At 43.7% G+C, this 21,931-nt stretch overlaps 11 non-coding genes across 11 annotated transcripts; all 11 read left to right on the top strand.

The window, feature by feature from the left end:
* The first annotated feature begins 2,020 nt into the window (after positions 1-2,020).
* Positions 2,021-2,092, top strand: TRNAG-CCC (transfer RNA glycine (anticodon CCC)). The gene has a single exon. It is a non-coding gene; the product is annotated as a tRNA-Gly (tRNA).
* A 1,502-nt stretch (positions 2,093-3,594) lies between these two features.
* Positions 3,595-3,666, top strand: TRNAG-UCC (transfer RNA glycine (anticodon UCC)). The gene has a single exon. It is a non-coding gene; the product is annotated as a tRNA-Gly (tRNA).
* Positions 3,667-5,195: 1,529 nt separating this feature from the next.
* TRNAG-CCC (transfer RNA glycine (anticodon CCC)) lies at positions 5,196-5,267 on the top strand. The gene has a single exon. It is a non-coding gene; the product is annotated as a tRNA-Gly (tRNA).
* Positions 5,268-6,769: 1,502 nt separating this feature from the next.
* On the top strand, positions 6,770-6,841 carry TRNAG-UCC (transfer RNA glycine (anticodon UCC)). The gene has a single exon. It is a non-coding gene; the product is annotated as a tRNA-Gly (tRNA).
* Positions 6,842-8,370: 1,529 nt separating this feature from the next.
* TRNAG-CCC (transfer RNA glycine (anticodon CCC)) lies at positions 8,371-8,442 on the top strand. The gene has a single exon. It is a non-coding gene; the product is annotated as a tRNA-Gly (tRNA).
* Positions 8,443-9,955: 1,513 nt separating this feature from the next.
* TRNAG-UCC (transfer RNA glycine (anticodon UCC)) lies at positions 9,956-10,027 on the top strand. Its single transcript has one exon. It is a non-coding gene; the product is annotated as a tRNA-Gly (tRNA).
* A 1,529-nt stretch (positions 10,028-11,556) lies between these two features.
* Positions 11,557-11,628, top strand: TRNAG-CCC (transfer RNA glycine (anticodon CCC)). Its single transcript has one exon. It is a non-coding gene; the product is annotated as a tRNA-Gly (tRNA).
* Positions 11,629-14,742: 3,114 nt separating this feature from the next.
* Positions 14,743-14,814, top strand: TRNAG-CCC (transfer RNA glycine (anticodon CCC)). Its single transcript has one exon. It is a non-coding gene; the product is annotated as a tRNA-Gly (tRNA).
* A 3,114-nt stretch (positions 14,815-17,928) lies between these two features.
* TRNAG-CCC (transfer RNA glycine (anticodon CCC)) lies at positions 17,929-18,000 on the top strand. The gene has a single exon. It is a non-coding gene; the product is annotated as a tRNA-Gly (tRNA).
* A 1,523-nt stretch (positions 18,001-19,523) lies between these two features.
* Positions 19,524-19,595, top strand: TRNAG-UCC (transfer RNA glycine (anticodon UCC)). Its single transcript has one exon. It is a non-coding gene; the product is annotated as a tRNA-Gly (tRNA).
* Positions 19,596-21,124: 1,529 nt separating this feature from the next.
* Positions 21,125-21,196, top strand: TRNAG-CCC (transfer RNA glycine (anticodon CCC)). The gene has a single exon. It is a non-coding gene; the product is annotated as a tRNA-Gly (tRNA).
* Positions 21,197-21,931: the final 735 nt, after the last annotated feature.

Raw genomic sequence — 21,931 nt, 5'->3', positions numbered from 1 at the left:
GGGATCGTCAAAGGCTCCACACTGTACTTTGAAAGTAAAGGCACACAATAATAAGCATGAATGACTGGTGGGACCTTCAAACACTTTTATGTGGAGGCTTTGAATTTCATTCTTCCCTTTTTTGTTCTGCTCTTATCTATCTCCTGGGCATTTCATGGAATGTTCTCTATTTCTCTTCCCTGCTTTGCTTCCCATGCTGCCTCTATGTGTTCATATCTATTATTTGTATTGCTGCTTTCCATTCTTCTCTTCTGCACAGCTTTGTCCTTGGTTTCAATCCCAGTTCCTTACCCTCTACAAAAACTTTCTATTGCTTTTCATGTTGGTATCTAAACCAAATGCACCATTGAAGCTGGTGCATGATAGTCATTGAACTCAGGGTCCTAATGTTTAGAACCGAGAGCGCAAAGATCAGAGGGGGTTGGTGGTATAGTGGTGAGCATAGCTGCCTTCCAAGCAGTTGACCCGGGTTCGATTCCCGGCCAACGCAGTACAAATACATATATATTCTGCAAGCAGGATATATTTTAAAGCAACATTTCACAAACTGGTAATATAATTAAGAGGTTAATCAGCCATTATATAAAAAATAAACAAATATGTAGGCAAGCATTTCGATCGCCCCTTCTGCTATATTCATTGTCCTAATATATGATAAGTATCATAAAGCAGAGTCACCACTCACATGTACTGGTAAAAAAATATGTTACAGTGGGCAGACAATGAAAGAGCTGAGGCCCGACCAGACATTTTAACTCCAGCATCTCTATGTTAAAAAGCATTTCCTAGGCAATATTTAGCCTCTGAAAAAAATATGCAAGATCCAGCAATAAATCTGGCAAAAGTCCCCAACATTTTGTGCATACTTGTGCCCTCACCTGAATGTAGCACCACCTTGTAGCCGTCGGAGGTAACTGCAGCTCACAAAATGTTTCATCAGAGGGCAAGTTTAGAGGAATCCAAAAGGCAGATGTCCATGGAAAGAGCCTCCGACTGCAGCAGGAAGTTTGGATGCTTCAAATTTGCATAGCTTCCAGTCCAACGTCCTCTCATGTACCGAACGCTCCCAAACGCTCTAAAGCCTTATACCGGCAAGCCCTCACCGGGTAGATCTCTGGCTCCCAGGAAAAGCCAAATACTGAGCATGCAAGCACTAGGATCACAGAGAGAGAGAGAGACAGAGAGCGTCGGAGAGCTGTTGTCTTGTTAAAGGCCTGAAACGGCTAGTGCCTAAGAGGGTCTGGACTTTCAGTTGTGACTGATTGTGAGAGGGGAAGATAAAGATTTTCTGCACCCAGCATGCCTTGCGATATACTTAGGCAAATGAGGTGAGAGCCCGACCAATCCCACGTCACTTCTCTGAATGCCTCCTCATCTGCATAAAGAGAACACTTTCACAAAGGAGCAGAGTGGCGCAGCGGAAGCGTGCTGGGCCCATAACCCAGAGGTCGATGGATCGAAACCATCCTCTGCTAATTTTGCTTGATTTTCCTTCCAAGGACCAAGCTGTCATTTCCACATAGCCAGAAAGGAAAAGTGCAAGCTTGTGCCAGCTATGTGAGAAAAGACTTCTCAACTATTCGTGTCTGTGTAATACAAGAGTGATCGTGAAAGGTACAACCCTGTACTTTGAAAGTAAAGACACACAATTATAACCATAAATGACTGGTGGGAGCTTCACACAACTTTCTGGGCATGCTTTGAATTTCATTCTTCCCTTTTTGTTCTGCTCTTATCTATCTCCTGGGCATTTCATGGAATGTTCTCTTTCTCTTCCCTGCTTTGCTTCCCATGCTGCCTATATATGCTCATTTCTACTATTTGTACTGTTGCTTTTCATTTCTTCTCTTCTGCACAACTTTGTCCTTGGTTTCAATCCCCAGTTCCTTACCCTCTGCAAAAAAACGTTCTACTGCTTCTCATGTTGGTATCTAAACCAAATGCACCATTGAAGCTGGTGCAAGATAGTCATTGATTTCTGCAACGTAATATTTAGAACCGAGAGCTAACACATCAGAGGGCGTTGGTGGTATAGTGGTGAGCATAGCTGCTTCCCAAGCAGTTGACCCGGGTTCGATTCCCGGCCAACGCACTGAAAATACTTATATATTCTGCAAGCAGGATATATTGTAATGCAACATGTCACAAAATGGAAATTTCACGAACAGATTAATCAGCCATATATAAAAAAATAAACAAATACGTGGGCAAACATCTCAATCGCACCTTCTGCAACATACATTGTCCTAATATATGATAAGTTTCATAAAGCAGAGTCACAACACACATGTGCTGGTAATAAATTTGTTACAGTGGGCAAACAATGGAAGGGCTGAGGCCCGACCAGACATTGTAACTCCAGCATCTCTATGTTAAAAAGCATTTCTAGGCAATATCTAGCCTCTGAAAAAAATATGCAAGATCCACCGATAAATCTGGCAAAAGTCCCTAACATTTTGTGCATACTTGTGCTCTCACCTGAATGTAGCGCCACCTTGTAGCTGTCGAAGGAAACTGCTGCTCACAAAATGTTTTATCAGAAGGCAAGTTGAGAGGAATCCAAGAGTCAGATGTCCATGGAAAGAACCACTCACTGAAGCAGGAATGTTGGAGGCTTCATATTCGCATAGTTTCCTGTCCAACGTCCACAACGCTCCCAAACGCTCAAAAGCCTCGCCCTCACCGGGTATATCTCTGGCTCCAAGGTAAAGCCAAATCCTGAGCATGCTAGAGCTAGGATCACAGAGCGAGAGAGAGATGGTTCAAGAGCTACTGTCTTGATAAAGGCCTGAAACGGCTAGTGCCTAAGAGTGTCTGACTTTCAGTTATGACTGATTGTGAGAGGGGAAGATGAAGTTTTTCTGCACCCAGCATGCCTTGGGATATACTTATGCAAATGAGGTGAGAGCCAGACCAATCCCATGCTACTCTGCCTAATGCTCCTTATCTGCATAAAAAGAACACTTTCACAACGGAGCAGAGTGGCGCAGCGGAAGCGTGCTGGGCCCATAACCCAGAGGTCGATGGATCGAAACCATCCTCTGCTAATTTTGCTTGATTTTACTTCCAAGGGCCAAGCTGTCATTTCCACGCTACCAGCAAGGAAAAGCGCAAGCTTGTGCCAGCTATGTGAGAAAAGACTTCTCAACTATCTGTGTCTGCTGAAATACAAGAGAGGGATCGTCAAAGGCTCCACACTGTACTTTGAAAGTAAAGGCACACAATAATAAGCATGAATGACTGGTGGGACCTTCAAACACTTTTATGTGGAGGCTTTGAATTTCATTCTTCCCTTTTTTGTTCTGCTCTTATCTATCTCCTGGGCATTTCATGGAATGTTCTCTATTTCTCTTCCCTGCTTTGCTTCCCATGCTGCCTCTATGTGTTCATATCTATTATTTGTATTGCTGCTTTCCATTCTTCTCTTCTGCACAGCTTTGTCCTTGGTTTCAATCCCAGTTCCTTACCCTCTACAAAAACTTTCTATTGCTTTTCATGTTGGTATCTAAACCAAATGCACCATTGAAGCTGGTGCATGATAGTCATTGAACTCAGGGTCCTAATGTTTAGAACCGAGAGCGCAAAGATCAGAGGGCGTTGGTGGTATAGTGGTGAGCATAGCTGCCTTCCAAGCAGTTGACCCGGGTTCGATTCCCGGCCAACGCAGTACAAATACTTATATATTCTGCAAGCAGGATATATTTTAAAGCAACATTTCACAAAATGGTAATATAATTAAGAGGTTAATCAGCCATTATATAAAAAATAAACAAATATGTAGGCAAGCATTTCGATCGCCCCTTCTGCTATATTCATTGTCCTAATATATGATAAGTTTCATAAAGCAGAGTCACCACTCACATGTACTGGTAAAAAAATATGTTACAGTGGGCAGACAATGAAAGGGCTGAGGCCCGACCAGACATTTTAACTCCAGCATCTCTATGTTAAAAAGCATTTCCTAGGCAATATTTAGCCTCTGAAAAAAATATGCAAGATCCAGCAATAAATCTGGCAAAAGTCCCCAACATTTTGTGCATACTTGTGCCCTCACCTGAATGTAGCACCACCTTGTAGCCGTCGGAGGTAACTGCAGCTCACAAAATGTTTCATCAGAGGGCAAGTTTAGAGGAATCCAAAAGGCAGATGTCCATGGAAAGAGCCTCCGACTGCAGCAGGAAGTTTGGATGCTTCAAATTTGCATAGCTTCCAGTCCAACGTCCTCTCATGTACCGAACGCTCCCAAACGCTCTAAAGCCTTATACCGGCAAGCCCTCACCGGGTAGATCTCTGGCTCCCAGGAAAAGCCAAATACTGAGCATGCAAGCACTAGGATCACAGAGAGAGAGAGAGACAGAGAGCGTCGGAGAGCTGTTGTCTTGTTAAAGGCCTGAAACGGCTAGTGCCTAAGAGGGTCTGGACTTTCAGTTGTGACTGATTGTGAGAGGGGAAGATAAAGATTTTCTGCACCCAGCATGCCTTGCGATATACTTAGGCAAATGAGGTGAGAGCCCGACCAATCCCACGTCACTTCTCTGAATGCCTCCTCATCTGCATAAAGAGAACACTTTCACAAAGGAGCAGAGTGGCGCAGCGGAAGCGTGCTGGGCCCATAACCCAGAGGTCGATGGATCGAAACCATCCTCTGCTAATTTTGCTTGATTTTCCTTCCAAGGACCAAGCTGTCATTTCCACATAGCCAGAAAGGAAAAGTGCAAGCTTGTGCCAGCTATGTGAGAAAAGACTTCTCAACTATTCGTGTCTGTGTAATACAAGAGTGATCGTGAAAGGTACAACCCTGTACTTTGAAAGTAAAGACACACAATTATAACCATAAATGACTGGTGGGAGCTTCACACAACTTTCTGGGCATGCTTTGAATTTCATTCTTCCCTTTTTGTTCTGCTCTTATCTATCTCCTGGGCATTTCATGGAATGTTCTCTTTCTCTTCCCTGCTTTGCTTCCCATGCTGCCTATATATGCTCATTTCTACTATTTGTACTGTTGCTTTTCATTTCTTCTCTTCTGCACAACTTTGTCCTTGGTTTCAATCCCCAGTTCCTTACCCTCTGCAAAAAACGTTCTACTGCTTCTCATGTTGGTATCTAAACCAAATGCACCATTGAAGCTGGTGCAAGATAGTCATTGATTTCTGCAACGTAATATTTAGAACCGAGAGCTAACACATCAGAGGGCGTTGGTGGTATAGTGGTGAGCATAGCTGCTTCCCAAGCAGTTGACCCGGGTTCGATTCCCGGCCAACGCACTGAAAATACTTATATATTCTGCAAGCAGGATATATTGTAATGCAACATGTCACAAAATGGAAATTTCACGAACAGATTAATCAGCCATATATAAAAAAATAAACAAATACGTGGGCAAACATCTCAATCGCACCTTCTGCAACATACATTGTCCTAATATATGATAAGTTTCATAAAGCAGAGTCACAACACACATGTGCTGGTAATAAATTTGTTACAGTGGGCAAACAATGGAAGGGCTGAGGCCCGACCAGACATTGTAACTCCAGCATCTCTATGTTAAAAAGCATTTCTAGGCAATATCTAGCCTCTGAAAAAAATATGCAAGATCCACCGATAAATCTGGCAAAAGTCCCTAACATTTTGTGCATACTTGTGCTCTCACCTGAATGTAGCGCCACCTTGTAGCTGTCGAAGGAAACTGCTGCTCACAAAATGTTTTATCAGAAGGCAAGTTGAGAGGAATCCAAGAGTCAGATGTCCATGGAAAGAACCACTCACTGAAGCAGGAATGTTGGAGGCTTCATATTCGCATAGTTTCCTGTCCAACGTCCACAACGCTCCCAAACGCTCAAAAGCCTCGCCCTCACCGGGTATATCTCTGGCTCCAAGGTAAAGCCAAATCCTGAGCATGCTAGAGCTAGGATCACAGAGCGAGAGAGAGATGGTTCAAGAGCTACTGTCTTGATAAAGGCCTGAAACGGCTAGTGCCTAAGAGTGTCTGACTTTCAGTTATGACTGATTGTGAGAGGGGAAGATGAAGTTTTTCTGCACCCAGCATGCCTTGGGATATACTTATGCAAATGAGGTGAGAGCCAGACCAATCCCATGCTACTCTGCCTAATGCTCCTTATCTGCATAAAAAGAACACTTTCACAACGGAGCAGAGTGGCGCAGCGGAAGCGTGCTGGGCCCATAACCCAGAGGTCGATGGATCGAAACCATCCTCTGCTAATTTTGCTTGATTTTACTTCCAAGGGCCAAGCTGTCATTTCCACGCTACCAGCAAGGAAAAGCGCAAGCTTGTGCCAGCTATGTGAGAAAAGACTTCTCAACTATCTGTGTCTGCTGAAATACAAGAGAGGGATCGTCAAAGGCTCCACACTGTACTTTGAAAGTAAAGGCACACAATAATAAGCATGAATGACTGGTGGGACCTTCAAACACTTTTATGTGGAGGCTTTGAATTTCATTCTTCCCTTTTTTGTTCTGCTCTTATCTATCTCCTGGGCATTTCATGGAATGTTCTCTATTTCTCTTCCCTGCTTTGCTTCCCATGCTGCCTCTATGTGTTCATATCTATTATTTGTATTGCTGCTTTCCATTCTTCTCTTCTGCACAGCTTTGTCCTTGGTTTCAATCCCAGTTCCTTACCCTCTACAAAAACTTTCTATTGCTTTTCATGTTGGTATCTAAACCAAATGCACCATTGAAGCTGGTGCATGATAGTCATTGAACTCAGGGTCCTAATGTTTAGAACCGAGAGCGCAAAGATCAGAGGGCGTTGGTGGTATAGTGGTGAGCATAGCTGCCTTCCAAGCAGTTGACCCGGGTTCGATTCCCGGCCAACGCAGTACAAATACTTATATATTCTGCAAGCAGGATATATTTTAAAGCAACATTTCACAAAATGGTAATATAATTAAGAGGTTAATCAGCCATTATATAAAAAATAAACAAATATGTAGGCAAGCATTTCGATCGCCCCTTCTGCTATATTCACTGTCCTAATATATGATAAGTTTCATAAAGCAGAGTCACCACTCACATGTACTGGTAAAAAAATATGTTACAGTGGGCAGACAATGAAAGGGCTGAGGCCCGACCAGACATTTTAACTCCAGCATCTCTATGTTAAAAAGCATTTCCTAGGCAATATTTAGCCTCTGAAAAAAATATGCAAGATCCAGCAATAAATCTGGCAAAAGTCCCCAACATTTTGTGCATACTTGTGCCCTCACCTGAATGTAGCACCACCTTGTAGCCGTCGGAGGTAACTGCAGCTCACAAAATGTTTCATCAGAGGGCAAGTTTAGAGGAATCCAAAAGGCAGATGTCCATGGAAAGAGCCTCCGACTGCAGCAGGAAGTTTGGATGCTTCAAATTTGCATAGCTTCCAGTCCAACGTCCTCTCATGTACCGAACGCTCCCAAACGCTCTAAAGCCTTATACCGGCAAGCCCTCACCGGGTAGATCTCTGGCTCCCAGGAAAAGCCAAATACTGAGCATGCAAGCACTAGGATCACAGAGAGAGAGAGAGACAGAGAGCGTCGGAGAGCTGTTGTCTTGTTAAAGGCCTGAAACGGCTAGTGCCTAAGAGGGTCTGGACTTTCAGTTGTGACTGATTGTGAGACGGGAAGATAAAGATTTTCTGCACCCAGCATGCCTTGCGATATACTTAGGCAAATGAGGTGAGAGCCCGACCAATCCCACGTCACTTCTCTGAATGCCTCCTCATCTGCATAAAGAGAACACTTTCATAAAGGAGCAGAGTGGCGCAGCGGAAGCGTGCTGGGCCCATAACCCAGAGGTCGATGGATCGAAACCATCCTCTGCTAATTTTGCTTGATTTTCCTTCCAAGGACCAAGCTGTCATTTCCACATAGCCAGAAAGGAAAAGTGCAAGCTTGTGCCAGCTATGTGAGAAAAGACTTCTCAACTATTCGTGTCTGTGTAATACAAGAGTGATCGTGAAAGGTACAACCCTGTACTTTGAAAGTAAAGACACACAATTATAACCATAAATGACTGGTGGGAGCTTCACACAACTTTCTGGGCATGCTTTGAATTTCATTCTTCCCTTTTTGTTCTGCTCTTATCTATCTCCTGGGCATTTCATGGAATGTTCTCTTTCTCTTCCCTGCTTTGCTTCCCATGCTGCCTATATATGCTCATTTCTACTATTTGTACTGTTGCTTTTCATTTCTTCTCTTCTGCACAACTTTGTCCTTGGTTTCAATCCCCAGTTCCTTACCCTCTGCAAAAAACGTTCTACTGCTTCTCATGTTGGTATCTAAACCAAATGCACCATTGAAGCTGGTGCAAGATAGTCATTGATTTCTGCAACGTAATATTTAGAACCGAGAGCTAACACATCAGAGGGCGTTGGTGGTATAGTGGTGAGCATAGCTGCTTCCCAAGCAGTTGACCCGGGTTCGATTCCCGGCCAACGCACTGAAAATACTTATATATTCTGCAAGCAGGATATATTGTAATGCAACATGTCACAAAATGGAAATTTCACGAACAGATTAATCAGCCATATATAAAAAAATAAACAAATACGTGGGCAAACATCTCAATCGCACCTTCTGCTACATACATTGTCCTAATATATGATAAGTTTCATAAAGCAGAGTCACAACACACATGTGCTGGTAATAAATTTGTTACAGTGGGCAAACAATGGAAGGGCTGAGGCCCGACCAGACATTGTAACTCCAGCATCTCTATGTTAAAAAGCATTTCTAGGCAATATCTAGCCTCTGAAAAAAATATGCAAGATCCACCGATAAATCTGGCAAAAGTCCCTAACATTTTGTGCATACTTGTGCTCTCACCTGAATGTAGCGCCACCTTGTAGCTGTCGAAGGAAACTGCTGCTCACAAAATGTTTTATCAGAAGGCAAGTTGAGAGGAATCCAAGAGTCAGATGTCCATGGAAAGAACCACTCACTGAAGCAGGAATGTTGGAGGCTTCATATTCGCATAGTTTCCTGTCCAACGTCCACAACGCTCCCAAACGCTCAAAAGCCTCACACCGGGCAAGCCCTCACCGGGTATATCTCTGGCTCCAAGGTAAAGCCAAATCCTGAGCATGCTAGTGCTAGGATCACAGAGCGAGAGAGAGATGGTTCAAGAGCTACTGTCTTGATAAAGGCCTGAAACGGCTAGTGCCTAAGAGTGTCTGACTTTCAGTTATGACTGATTGTGAGAGGGGAAGATGAAGTTTTTCTGCACCCAGCATGCCTTGGGATATACTTATGCAAATGAGGTGAGAGCCAGACCAATCCCATGCTACTCTGCCTAATGCTCCTTATCTGCATAAAAAGAACACTTTCACAACGGAGCAGAGTGGCGCAGCGGAAGCGTGCTGGGCCCATAACCCAGAGGTCGATGGATCGAAACCATCCTCTGCTAATTTTGCTTGATTTTACTTCCAAGGGCCAAGCTGTCATTTCCACGCTACCAGCAAGGAAAAGCGCAAGCTTGTGCCAGCTATGTGAGAAAAGACTTCTCAACTATCTGTGTCTGCTGAAATACAAGAGAGGGATCGTCAAAGGCTCCACACTGTACTTTGAAAGTAAAGGCACACAATAATAAGCATGAATGACTGGTGGGACCTTCAAACACTTTTATGTGGAGGCTTTGAATTTCATTCTTCCCTTTTTTGTTCTGCTCTTATCTATCTCCTGGGCATTTCATGGAATGTTCTCTATTTCTCTTCCCTGCTTTGCTTCCCATGCTGCCTCTATGTGTTCATATCTATTATTTGTATTGCTGCTTTCCATTCTTCTCTTCTGCACAGCTTTGTCCTTGGTTTCAATCCCAGTTCCTTACCCTCTACAAAAACTTTCTATTGCTTTTCATGTTGGTATCTAAACCAAATGCACCATTGAAGCTGGTGCATGATAGTCATTGAACTCAGGGTCCTAATGTTTAGAACCGAGAGCGCAAAGATCAGAGGGCGTTGGTGGTATAGTGGTGAGCATAGCTGCCTTCCAAGCAGTTGACCCGGGTTCGATTCCCGGCCAACGCAGTACAAATACTTATATATTCTGCAAGCAGGATATATTTTAAAGCAACATTTCACAAAATGGTAATATAATTAAGAGGTTAATCAGCCATTATATAAAAAATAAACAAATATGTAGGCAAGCATTTCGATCGCCCCTTCTGCTATATTCATTGTCCTAATATATGATAAGTTTCATAAAGCAGAGTCACCACTCACATGTACTGGTAAAAAAATATGTTACAGTGGGCAGACAATGAAAGGGCTGAGGCCCGACCAGACATTTTAACTCCAGCATCTCTATGTTAAAAAGCATTTCCTAGGCAATATTTAGCCTCTGAAAAAAATATGCAAGATCCAGCAATAAATCTGGCAAAAGTCCCCAACATTTTGTGCATACTTGTGCCCTCACCTGAATGTAGCACCACCTTGTAGCCGTCGGAGGTAACTGCAGCTCACAAAATGTTTCATCAGAGGGCAAGTTTAGAGGAATCCAAAAGGCAGATGTCCATGGAAAGAGCCTCCGACTGCAGCAGGAAGTTTGGATGCTTCAAATTTGCATAGCTTCCAGTCCAACGTCCTCTCATGTACCGAACGCTCCCAAACGCTCTAAAGCCTTATACCGGCAAGCCCTCACCGGGTAGATCTCTGGCTCCCAGGAAAAGCCAAATACTGAGCATGCAAGCACTAGGATCACAGAGAGAGAGAGAGACAGAGAGCGTCGGAGAGCTGTTGTCTTGTTAAAGGCCTGAAACGGCTAGTGCCTAAGAGGGTCTGGACTTTCAGTTGTGACTGATTGTGAGACGGGAAGATAAAGATTTTCTGCACCCAGCATGCCTTGCGATATACTTAGGCAAATGAGGTGAGAGCCCGACCAATCCCACGTCACTTCTCTGAATGCCTCCTCATCTGCATAAAGAGAACACTTTCATAAAGGAGCAGAGTGGCGCAGCGGAAGCGTGCTGGGCCCATAACCCAGAGGTCGATGGATCGAAACCATCCTCTGCTAATTTTGCTTGATTTTCCTTCCAAGGACCAAGCTGTCATTTCCACATAGCCAGAAAGGAAAAGTGCAAGCTTGTGCCAGCTATGTGAGAAAAGACTTCTCAACTATTCGTGTCTGTGTAATACAAGAGTGATCGTGAAAGGTACAACCCTGTACTTTGAAAGTAAAGACACACAATTATAACCATAAATGACTGGTGGGAGCTTCACACAACTTTCTGGGCATGCTTTGAATTTCATTCTTCCCTTTTTGTTCTGCTCTTATCTATCTCCTGGGCATTTCATGGAATGTTCTCTTTCTCTTCCCTGCTTTGCTTCCCATGCTGCCTATATATGCTCATTTCTACTATTTGTACTGTTGCTTTTCATTTCTTCTCTTCTGCACAACTTTGTCCTTGGTTTCAATCCCCAGTTCCTTACCCTCTGCAAAAAACGTTCTACTGCTTCTCATGTTGGTATCTAAACCAAATGCACCATTGAAGCTGGTGCAAGATAGTCATTGATTTCTGCAACGTAATATTTAGAACCGAGAGCTAACACATCAGAGGGCGTTGGTGGTATAGTGGTGAGCATAGCTGCTTCCCAAGCAGTTGACCCGGGTTCGATTCCCGGCCAACGCACTGAAAATACTTATATATTCTGCAAGCAGGATATATTGTAATGCAACATGTCACAAAATGGAAATTTCACGAACAGATTAATCAGCCATATATAAAAAAATAAACAAATACGTGGGCAAACATCTCAATCGCACCTTCTGCTACATACATTGTCCTAATATATGATAAGTTTCATAAAGCAGAGTCACAACACACATGTGCTGGTAATAAATTTGTTACAGTGGGCAAACAATGGAAGGGCTGAGGCCCGACCAGACATTGTAACTCCAGCATCTCTATGTTAAAAAGCATTTCTAGGCAATATCTAGCCTCTGAAAAAAATATGCAAGATCCACCGATAAATCTGGCAAAAGTCCCTAACATTTTGTGCATACTTGTGCTCTCACCTGAATGTAGCGCCACCTTGTAGCTGTCGAAGGAAACTGCTGCTCACAAAATGTTTTATCAGAAGGCAAGTTGAGAGGAATCCAAGAGTCAGATGTCCATGGAAAGAACCACTCACTGAAGCAGGAATGTTGGAGGCTTCATATTCGCATAGTTTCCTGTCCAACGTCCACAACGCTCCCAAACGCTCAAAAGCCTCACACCGGGCAAGCCCTCACCGGGTATATCTCTGGCTCCAAGGTAAAGCCAAATCCTGAGCATGCTAGTGCTAGGATCACAGAGCGAGAGAGAGATGGTTCAAGAGCTACTGTCTTGATAAAGGCCTGAAACGGCTAGTGCCTAAGAGTGTCTGACTTTCAGTTATGACTGATTGTGAGAGGGGAAGATGAAGTTTTTCTGCACCCAGCATGCCTTGGGATATACTTATGCAAATGAGGTGAGAGCCAGACCAATCCCATGCTACTCTGCCTAATGCTCCTTATCTGCATAAAAAGAACACTTTCACAACGGAGCAGAGTGGCGCAGCGGAAGCGTGCTGGGCCCATAACCCAGAGGTCGATGGATCGAAACCATCCTCTGCTAATTTTGCTTGATTTTACTTCCAAGGACCAAGCTGTCATTTCCACGCTACCAGCAAGGAAAAGCGCAAGCTTGTGCCAGCTATGTGAGAAAAGACTTCTCAACTATCTGTGTCTGCTGAAATACAAGAGAGGGATCGTCAAAGGCTCCACACTGTACTTTGAAAGTAAAGGCACACAATAATAAGCATGAATGACTGGTGGGACCTTCAAACACTTTTATGTGGAGGCTTTGAATTTCATTCTTCCCTTTTTTGTTCTGCTCTTATCTATCTCCTGGGCATTTCATGGAATGTTCTCTATTTCTCTTCCCTGCTTTGCTTCCCATGCTGCCTCTATGTGTTCATATCTATTATTTGTATTGCTGCTTTCCATTCTTCTCTTCTGCACAGCTTTGTCCTTGGTTTCAATCCCAGTTCCTTACCCTCTACAAAAACTTTCTATTGCTTTTCATGTTGGTATCTAAACCAAATGCACCATTGAAGCTGGTGCATGATAGTCATTGAACTCAGGGTCCTAATGTTTAGAACCGAGAGCGCAAAGATCAGAGGGGGTTGGTGGTATAGTGGTGAGCATAGCTGCCTTCCAAGCAGTTGACCCGGGTTCGATTCCCGGCCAACGCAGTACAAATACATATATATTCTGCAAGCAGGATATATTTTAAAGCAACATTTCACAAACTGGTAATATAATTAAGAGGTTAATCAGCCATTATATAAAAAATAAACAAATATGTAGGCAAGCATTTCGATCGCCCCTTCTGCTATATTCATTGTCCTAATATATGATAAGTATCATAAAGCAGAGTCACCACTCACATGTGCTGGTAAAAAAATATGTTACAGTGGGCAGACAATGAAAGGGCTGAGGCCCGACCAGACATTTTAACTCCAGCATCTCTATGTTAAAAAGCATTTCCTAGGCAATATTTAGCCTCTGAAAAAAATATGCAAGATCCAGCAATAAATCTGGCAAAAGTCCCCAACATTTTGTGCATACTTGTGCCCTCACCTGAATGTAGCACCACCTTGTAGCCGTCGGAGGTAACTGCAGCTCACAAAATGTTTCATCAGAGGGCAAGTTTAGAGGAATCCAAAAGGCAGATGTCCATGGAAAGAGCCTCCGACTGCAGCAGGAAGTTTGGATGCTTCAAATTTGCATAGCTTCCAGTCCAACGTCCTCTCATGTACCGAACGCTCCCAAACGCTCTAAAGCCTTATACCGGCAAGCCCTCACCGGGTAGATCTCTGGCTCCCAGGAAAAGCCAAATACTGAGCATGCAAGCACTAGGATCACAGAGAGAGAGAGAGACAGAGAGCGTCGGAGAGCTGTTGTCTTGTTAAAGGCCTGAAACGGCTAGTGCCTAAGAGGGTCTGGACTTTCAGTTGTGACTGATTGTGAGACGGGAAGATAAAGATTTTCTGCACCCAGCATGCCTTGCGATATACTTAGGCAAATGAGGTGAGAGCCCGACCAATCCCACGTCACTTCTCTGAATGCCTCCTCATCTGCATAAAGAGAACTCTTTCATAAAGGAGCAGAGTGGCGCAGCGGAAGCGTGCTGGGCCCATAACCCAGAGGTCGATGGATCGAAACCATCCTCTGCTAATTTTGCTTGATTTTCCTTCCAAGGACCAAGCTGTCATTTCCACATAGCCAGAAAGGAAAAGTGCAAGCTTGTGCCAGCTATGTGAGAAAAGACTTCTCAACTATTCGTGTCTGTGTAATACAAGAGTGATCGTGAAAGGTACAACCCTGTACTTTGAAAGTAAAGACACACAATTATAACCATAAATGACTGGTGGGAGCTTCACACAACTTTCTGGGCATGCTTTGAATTTCATTCTTCCCTTTTTGTTCTGCTCTTATCTATCTCCTGGGCATTTCATGGAATGTTCTCTTTCTCTTCCCTGCTTTGCTTCCCATGCTGCCTATATATGCTCATTTCTACTATTTGTACTGTTGCTTTTCATTTCTTCTCTTCTGCACAACTTTGTCCTTGGTTTCAATCCCCAGTTCCTTACCCTCTGCAAAAAACGTTCTACTGCTTCTCATGTTGGTATCTAAACCAAATGCACCATTGAAGCTGGTGCAAGATAGTCATTGATTTCTGCAACGTAATATTTAGAACCGAGAGCTAACACATCAGAGGGCGTTGGTGGTATAGTGGTGAGCATAGCTGCTTCCCAAGCAGTTGACCCGGGTTCGATTCCCGGCCAACGCACTGAAAATACTTATATATTCTGCAAGCAGGATATATTGTAATGCAACATGTCACAAAATGGAAATTTCACGAACAGATTAATCAGCCATATATAAAAAAATAAACAAATACGTGGGCAAACATCTCAATCGCACCTTCTGCTACATACATTGTCCTAATATATGATAAGTTTCATAAAGCAGAGTCACAACACACATGTGCTGGTAATAAATTTGTTACAGTGGGCAAACAATGGAAGGGCTGAGGCCCGACCAGACATTGTAACTCCAGCATCTCTATGTTAAAAAGCATTTCTAGGCAATATCTAGCCTCTGAAAAAAATATGCAAGATCCACCGATAAATCTGGCAAAAGTCCCTAACATTTTGTGCATACTTGTGCTCTCACCTGAATGTAGCGCCACCTTGTAGCTGTCGAAGGAAACTGCTGCTCACAAAATGTTTTATCAGAAGGCAAGTTGAGAGGAATCCAAGAGTCAGATGTCCATGGAAAGAACCACTCACTGAAGCAGGAATGTTGGAGGCTTCATATTCGCATAGTTTCCTGTCCAACGTCCACAACGCTCCCAAACGCTCAAAAGCCTCACACCGGGCAAGCCCTCACCGGGTATATCTCTGGCTCCAAGGTAAAGCCAAATCCTGAGCATGCTAGTGCTAGGATCACAGAGCGAGAGAGAGATGGTTCAAGAGCTACTGTCTTGATAAAGGCCTGAAACGGCTAGTGCCTAAGAGTGTCTGACTTTCAGTTATGACTGATTGTGAGAGGGGAAGATGAAGTTTTTCTGCACCCAGCATGCCTTGGGATATACTTATGCAAATGAGGTGAGAGCCAGACCAATCCCATGCTACTCTGCCTAATGCTCCTTATCTGCATAAAAAGAACACTTTCACAACGGAGCAGAGTGGCGCAGCGGAAGCGTGCTGGGCCCATAACCCAGAGGTCGATGGATCGAAACCATCCTCTGCTAATTTTGCTTGATTTTACTTCCAAGGACCAAGCTGTCATTTCCACGCTACCAGCAAGGAAAAGCGCAAGCTTGTGCCAGCTATGTGAGAAAAGACTTCTCAACTATCTGTGTCTGCTGAAATACAAGAGAGGGATCGTCAAAGGCTCCACACTGTACTTTGAAAGTAAAGGCACACAATAATAAGCATGAATGACTGGTGGGACCTTCAAACACTTTTATGTGGAGGCTTTGAATTTCATTCTTTCCTTTTTTGTTCTGCTCTTATCTATCTCCTGGGCATTTCATGGAATGTTCTCTATTTCTCTTCCCTGCTTTGCTTCCCATGCTGCCTCTATGTGTTCATATCTATTATTTGTATTGCTGCTTTCCATTCTTCTCTTCTGCACAGCTTTGTCCTTGGTTTCAATCCCAGTTCCTTACCCTCTACAAAAACTTTCTATTGCTTTTCATGTTGGTATCTAAACCAAATGCACCATTGAAGCTGGTGCATGATAGTCATTGAACTCAGGGTCCTAATGTTTAGAACCGAGAGCGCAAAGATCAGAGGGGGTTGGTGGTATAGTGGTGAGCATAGCTGCCTTCCAAGCAGTTGACCCGGGTTCGATTCCCGGCCAACGCAGTACAAATACATATATATTCTGCAAGCAGGATATATTTTAAAGCAACATTTCACAAACTGGTAATATAATTAAGAGGTTAATCAGCCATTATATAAAAAATAAACAAATATGTAGGCAAGCATTTCGATTGCCCCTTCTGCTATATTCATTGTCCTAATATATGATAAGTATCATAAAGCAGAGTCACCACTCACATGTACTGGTAAAAAAATATGTTACAGTGGGCAGACAATGAAAGAGCTGAGGCCCGACCAGACATTTTAACTCCAGCATCTCTATGTTAAAAAGCATTTCCTAGGCAATATTTAGCCTCTGAAAAAAATATGCAAGATCCAGCAATAAATCTGGCAAAAGTCCCCAACATTTTGTGCATACTTGTGCCCTCACCTGAATGTAGCACCACCTTGTAGCCGTCGGAGGTAACTGCAGCTCACAAAATGTTTCATCAGAGGGCAAGTTTAGAGGAATCCAAAAGGCAGATGTCCATGGAAAGAGCCTCCGACTGCAGCAGGAAGTTTGGATGCTTCAAATTTGCATAGCTTCCAGTCCAACGTCCTCTCATGTACCGAACGCTCCCAAACGCTCTAAAGCCTTATACCGGCAAGCCCTCACCGGGTAGATCTCTGGCTCCCAGGAAAAGCCAAATACTGAGCATGCAAGCACTAGGATCACAGAGAGAGAGAGAGACAGAGAGCGTCGGAGAGCTGTTGTCTTGTTAAAGGCCTGAAACGGCTAGTGCCTAAGAGGGTCTGGACTTTCAGTTGTGACTGATTGTGAGAGGGGAAGATAAAGATTTTCTGCACCCAGCATGCCTTGCGATATACTTAGGCAAATGAGGTGAGAGCCCGACCAATCCCACGTCACTTCTCTGAATGCCTCCTCATCTGCATAAAGAGAACACTTTCACAAAGGAGCAGAGTGGCGCAGCGGAAGCGTGCTGGGCCCATAACCCAGAGGTCGATGGATCGAAACCATCCTCTGCTAATTTTGCTTGATTTTCCTTCCAAGGACCAAGCTGTCATTTCCACATAGCCAGAAAGGAAAAGTGCAAGCTTGTGCCAGCTATGTGAGAAAAGACTTCTCAACTATTCGTGTCTGTGTAATACAAGAGTGATCGTGAAAGGTACAGCCCTGTACTTTGAAAGTAAAGACACACAATTATAACCATAAATGACTGGTGGGAGCTTCACACAACTTTCTGGGCATGCTTTGAATTTCATTCTTCCCTTTTTGTTCTGCTCTTATCTATCTCCTGGGCATTTCATGGAATGTTCTCTTTCTCTTCCCTGCTTTGCTTCCCATGCTGCCTATATATGCTCATTTCTACTATTTGTACTGTTGCTTTTCATTTCTTCTCTTCTGCACAACTTTGTCCTTGGTTTCAATCCCCAGTTCCTTACCCTCTGCAAAAAACGTTCTACTGCTTCTCATGTTGGTATCTAAACCAAATGCACCATTGAAGCTGGTGCAAGATAGTCATTGATTTCTGCAACGTAATATTTAGAACCGAGAGCTAACACATCAGAGGGCGTTGGTGGTATAGTGGTGAGCATAGCTGCTTCCCAAGCAGTTGACCCGGGTTCGATTCCCGGCCAACGCACTGAAAATACTTATATATTCTGCAAGCAGGATATATTGTAATGCAACATGTCACAAAATGGAAATTTCACGAACAGATTAATCAGCCATATATAAAAAAATAAACAAATACGTGGGCAAACATCTCAATCGCACCTTCTGCAACATACATTGTCCTAATATATGATAAGTTTCATAAAGCAGAGTCACAACACACATGTGCTGGTAATAAATTTGTTACAGTGGGCAAACAATGGAAGGGCTGAGGCCCGACCAGACATTGTAACTCCAGCATCTCTATGTTAAAAAGCATTTCTAGGCAATATCTAGCCTCTGAAAAAAATATGCAAGATCCACCGATAAATCTGGCAAAAGTCCCTAACATTTTGTGCATACTTGTGCTCTCACCTGAATGTAGCGCCACCTTGTAGCTGTCGAAGGAAACTGCTGCTCACAAAATGTTTTATCAGAAGGCAAGTTGAGAGGAATCCAAGAGTCAGATGTCCATGGAAAGAACCACTCACTGAAGCAGGAATGTTGGAGGCTTCATATTCGCATAGTTTCCTGTCCAACGTCCACTCACGTCCCGAACGCTCCCAAACGCTCAAAAGCCTCACACCGGGCAAGCCCTCACCGGGTATATCTCTGGCTCCAAGGTAAAGCCAAATCCTGAGCATGCTAGAGCTAGGATCACAGAGCGAGAGAGAGATGGTTCAAGAGCTACTGTCTTGATAAAGGCCTGAAACGGCTAGTGCCTAAGAGTGTCTGACTTTCAGTTATGACTGATTGTGAGAGGGGAAGATGAAGTTTTTCTGCACCCAGCATGCCTTGGGATATACTTATGCAAATGAGGTGAGAGCCAGACCAATCCCATGCTACTCTGCCTAATGCTCCTTATCTGCATAAAAAGAACACTTTCACAACGGAGCAGAGTGGCGCAGCGGAAGCGTGCTGGGCCCATAACCCAGAGGTCGATGGATCGAAACCATCCTCTGCTAATTTTGCTTGATTTTACTTCCAAGGGCCAAGCTGTCATTTCCACGCTACCAGCAAGGAAAAGCGCAAGCTTGTGCCAGCTATGTGAGAAAAGACTTCTCAACTATCTGTGTCTGCTGAAATACAAGAGAGGGATCGTCAAAGGCTCCACACTGTACTTTGAAAGTAAAGGCACACAATAATAAGCATGAATGACTGGTGGGACCTTCAAACACTTTTATGTGGAGGCTTTGAATTTCATTCTTCCCTTTTTTGTTCTGCTCTTATCTATCTCCTGGGCATTTCATGGAATGTTCTCTATTTCTCTTCCCTGCTTTGCTTCCCATGCTGCCTCTATGTGTTCATATCTATTATTTGTATTGCTGCTTTCCATTCTTCTCTTCTGCACAGCTTTGTCCTTGGTTTCAATCCCAGTTCCTTACCCTCTACAAAAACTTTCTATTGCTTTTCATGTTGGTATCTAAACCAAATGCACCATTGAAGCTGGTGCATGATAGTCATTGAACTCAGGGTCCTAATGTTTAGAACCGAGAGCGCAAAGATCAGAGGGCGTTGGTGGTATAGTGGTGAGCATAGCTGCCTTCCAAGCAGTTGACCCGGGTTCGATTCCCGGCCAACGCAGTACAAATACATATATATTCTGCAAGCAGGATATATTTTAAAGCAACATTTCACAAACTGGTAATATAATTAAGAGGTTAATCAGCCATTATATAAAAAATAAACAAATATGTAGGCAAGCATTTCGATCGCCCCTTCTGCTATATTCATTGTCCTAATATATGATAAGTTTCATAAAGCAGAGTCACCACTCACATGTACTGGTAAAAAAATATGTTACAGTGGGCAGACAATGAAAGGGCTGAGGCCCGACCAGACATTTTAACTCCAGCATCTCTATGTTAAAAAGCATTTCCTAGGCAATATTTAGCCTCTGAAAAAAATATGCAAGATCCAGCAATAAATCTGGCAAAAGTCCCCAACATTTTGTGCATACTTGTGCCCTCACCTGAATGTAGCACCACCTTGTAGCCGTCGGAGGTAACTGCAGCTCACAAAATGTTTCATCAGAGGGCAAGTTTAGAGGAATCCAAAAGGCAGATGTCCATGGAAAGAGCCTCCGACTGCAGCAGGAAGTTTGGATGCTTCAAATTTGCATAGCTTCCAGTCCAACGTCCTCTCATGTACCGAACGCTCCCAAACGCTCTAAAGCCTTATACCGGCAAGCCCTCACCGGGTAGATCTCTGGCTCCCAGGAAAAGCCAAATACTGAGCATGCAAGCACTAGGATCACAGAGAGAGAGAGAGACAGAGAGCGTCGGAGAGCTGTTGTCTTGTTAAAGGCCTGAAACGGCTAGTGCCTAAGAGGGTCTGGACTTTCAGTTGTGACTGATTGTGAGAGGGGAAGATAAAGATTTTCTGCACCCAGCATGCCTTGCGATATACTTAGGCAAATGAGGTGAGAGCCCGACCAATCCCACGTCACTTCTCTGAATGCCTCCTCATCTGCATAAAGAGAACACTTTCACAAAGGAGCAGAGTGGCGCAGCGGAAGCGTGCTGGGCCCATAACCCAGAGGTCGATGGATCGAAACCATCCTCTGCTAATTTTGCTTGATTTTCCTTCCAAGGACCAAGCTGTCATTTCCACATAGCCAGAAAGGAAAAGTGCAAGCTTGTGCCAGCTATGTGAGAAAAGACTTCTCAACTATTCGTGTCTGTGTAATACAAGAGTGATCGTGAAAGGTACAACCCTGTACTTTGAAAGTAAAGACACACAATTATAACCATAAATGACTGGTGGGAGCTTCACACAACTTTCTGGGCATGCTTTGAATTTCATTCTTCCCTTTTTGTTCTGCTCTTATCTATCTCCTGGGCATTTCATGGAATGTTCTCTTTCTCTTCCCTGCTTTGCTTCCCATGCTGCCTATATATGCTCATTTCTACTATTTGTACTGTTGCTTTTCATTTCTTCTCTTCTGCACAACTTTGTCCTTGGTTTCAATCCCCAGTTCCTTACCCTCTGCAAAAAACGTTCTACTGCTTCTCATGTTGGTATCTAAACCAAATGCACCATTGAAGCTGGTGCAAGATAGTCATTGATTTCTGCAACGTAATATTTAGAACCGAGAGCTAACACATCAGAGGGCGTTGGTGGTATAGTGGTGAGCATAGCTGCTTCCCAAGCAGTTGACCCGGGTTCGATTCCCGGCCAACGCACTGAAAGTACTTATATATTCTGCAAGCAGGATATATTGTAATGCAACATGTCACAAAATGGAAATTTCACGAACAGATTAATCAGCCATATATAAAAAAATAAACAAATACGTGGGCAAACATCTCAATCGCACCTTCTGCTACATACATTGTCCTAATATATGATAAGTTTCATAAAGCAGAGTCACAACACACATGTGCTGGTAATAAATTTGTTACAGTGGGCAAACAATGGAAGGGCTGAGGCCCGACCAGACATTGTAACTCCAGCATCTCTATGTTAAAAAGCATTTCTAGGCAATATCTAGCCTCTGAAAAAAATATGCAAGATCCACCGATAAATCTGGCAAAAGTCCCTAACATTTTGTGCATACTTGTGCTCTCACCTGAATGTAGCGCCACCTTGTAGCTGTCGAAGGAAACTGCTGCTCACAAAATGTTTTATCAGAAGGCAAGTTGAGAGGAATCCAAGAGTCAGATGTCCATGGAAAGAACCACTCACTGAAGCAGGAATGTTGGAGGCTTCATATTCGCATAGTTTCCTGTCCAACGCTCCCAAACGCTCAAAAGCCTCACACCGGGCAAGCCCTCACCGGGTATATCTCTGGCTCCAAGGTAAAGCCAAATCCTGAGCATGCTAGTGCTAGGATCACAGAGCGAGAGAGAGATGGTTCAAGAGCTACTGTCTTGATAAAGGCCTGAAACGGCTAGTGCCTAAGAGTGTCTGACTTTCAG

This window comes from Lissotriton vulgaris, chromosome 9 (genome assembly GCF_964263255.1).
Source record: "Lissotriton vulgaris chromosome 9, aLisVul1.2, whole genome shotgun sequence".
NCBI lineage: Eukaryota > Metazoa > Chordata > Amphibia > Caudata > Salamandridae > Lissotriton > Lissotriton vulgaris.
The sequence above is the reverse complement of the archived record's forward strand: the minus strand, read 5'-3'. Positions and strand labels throughout refer to the sequence as shown.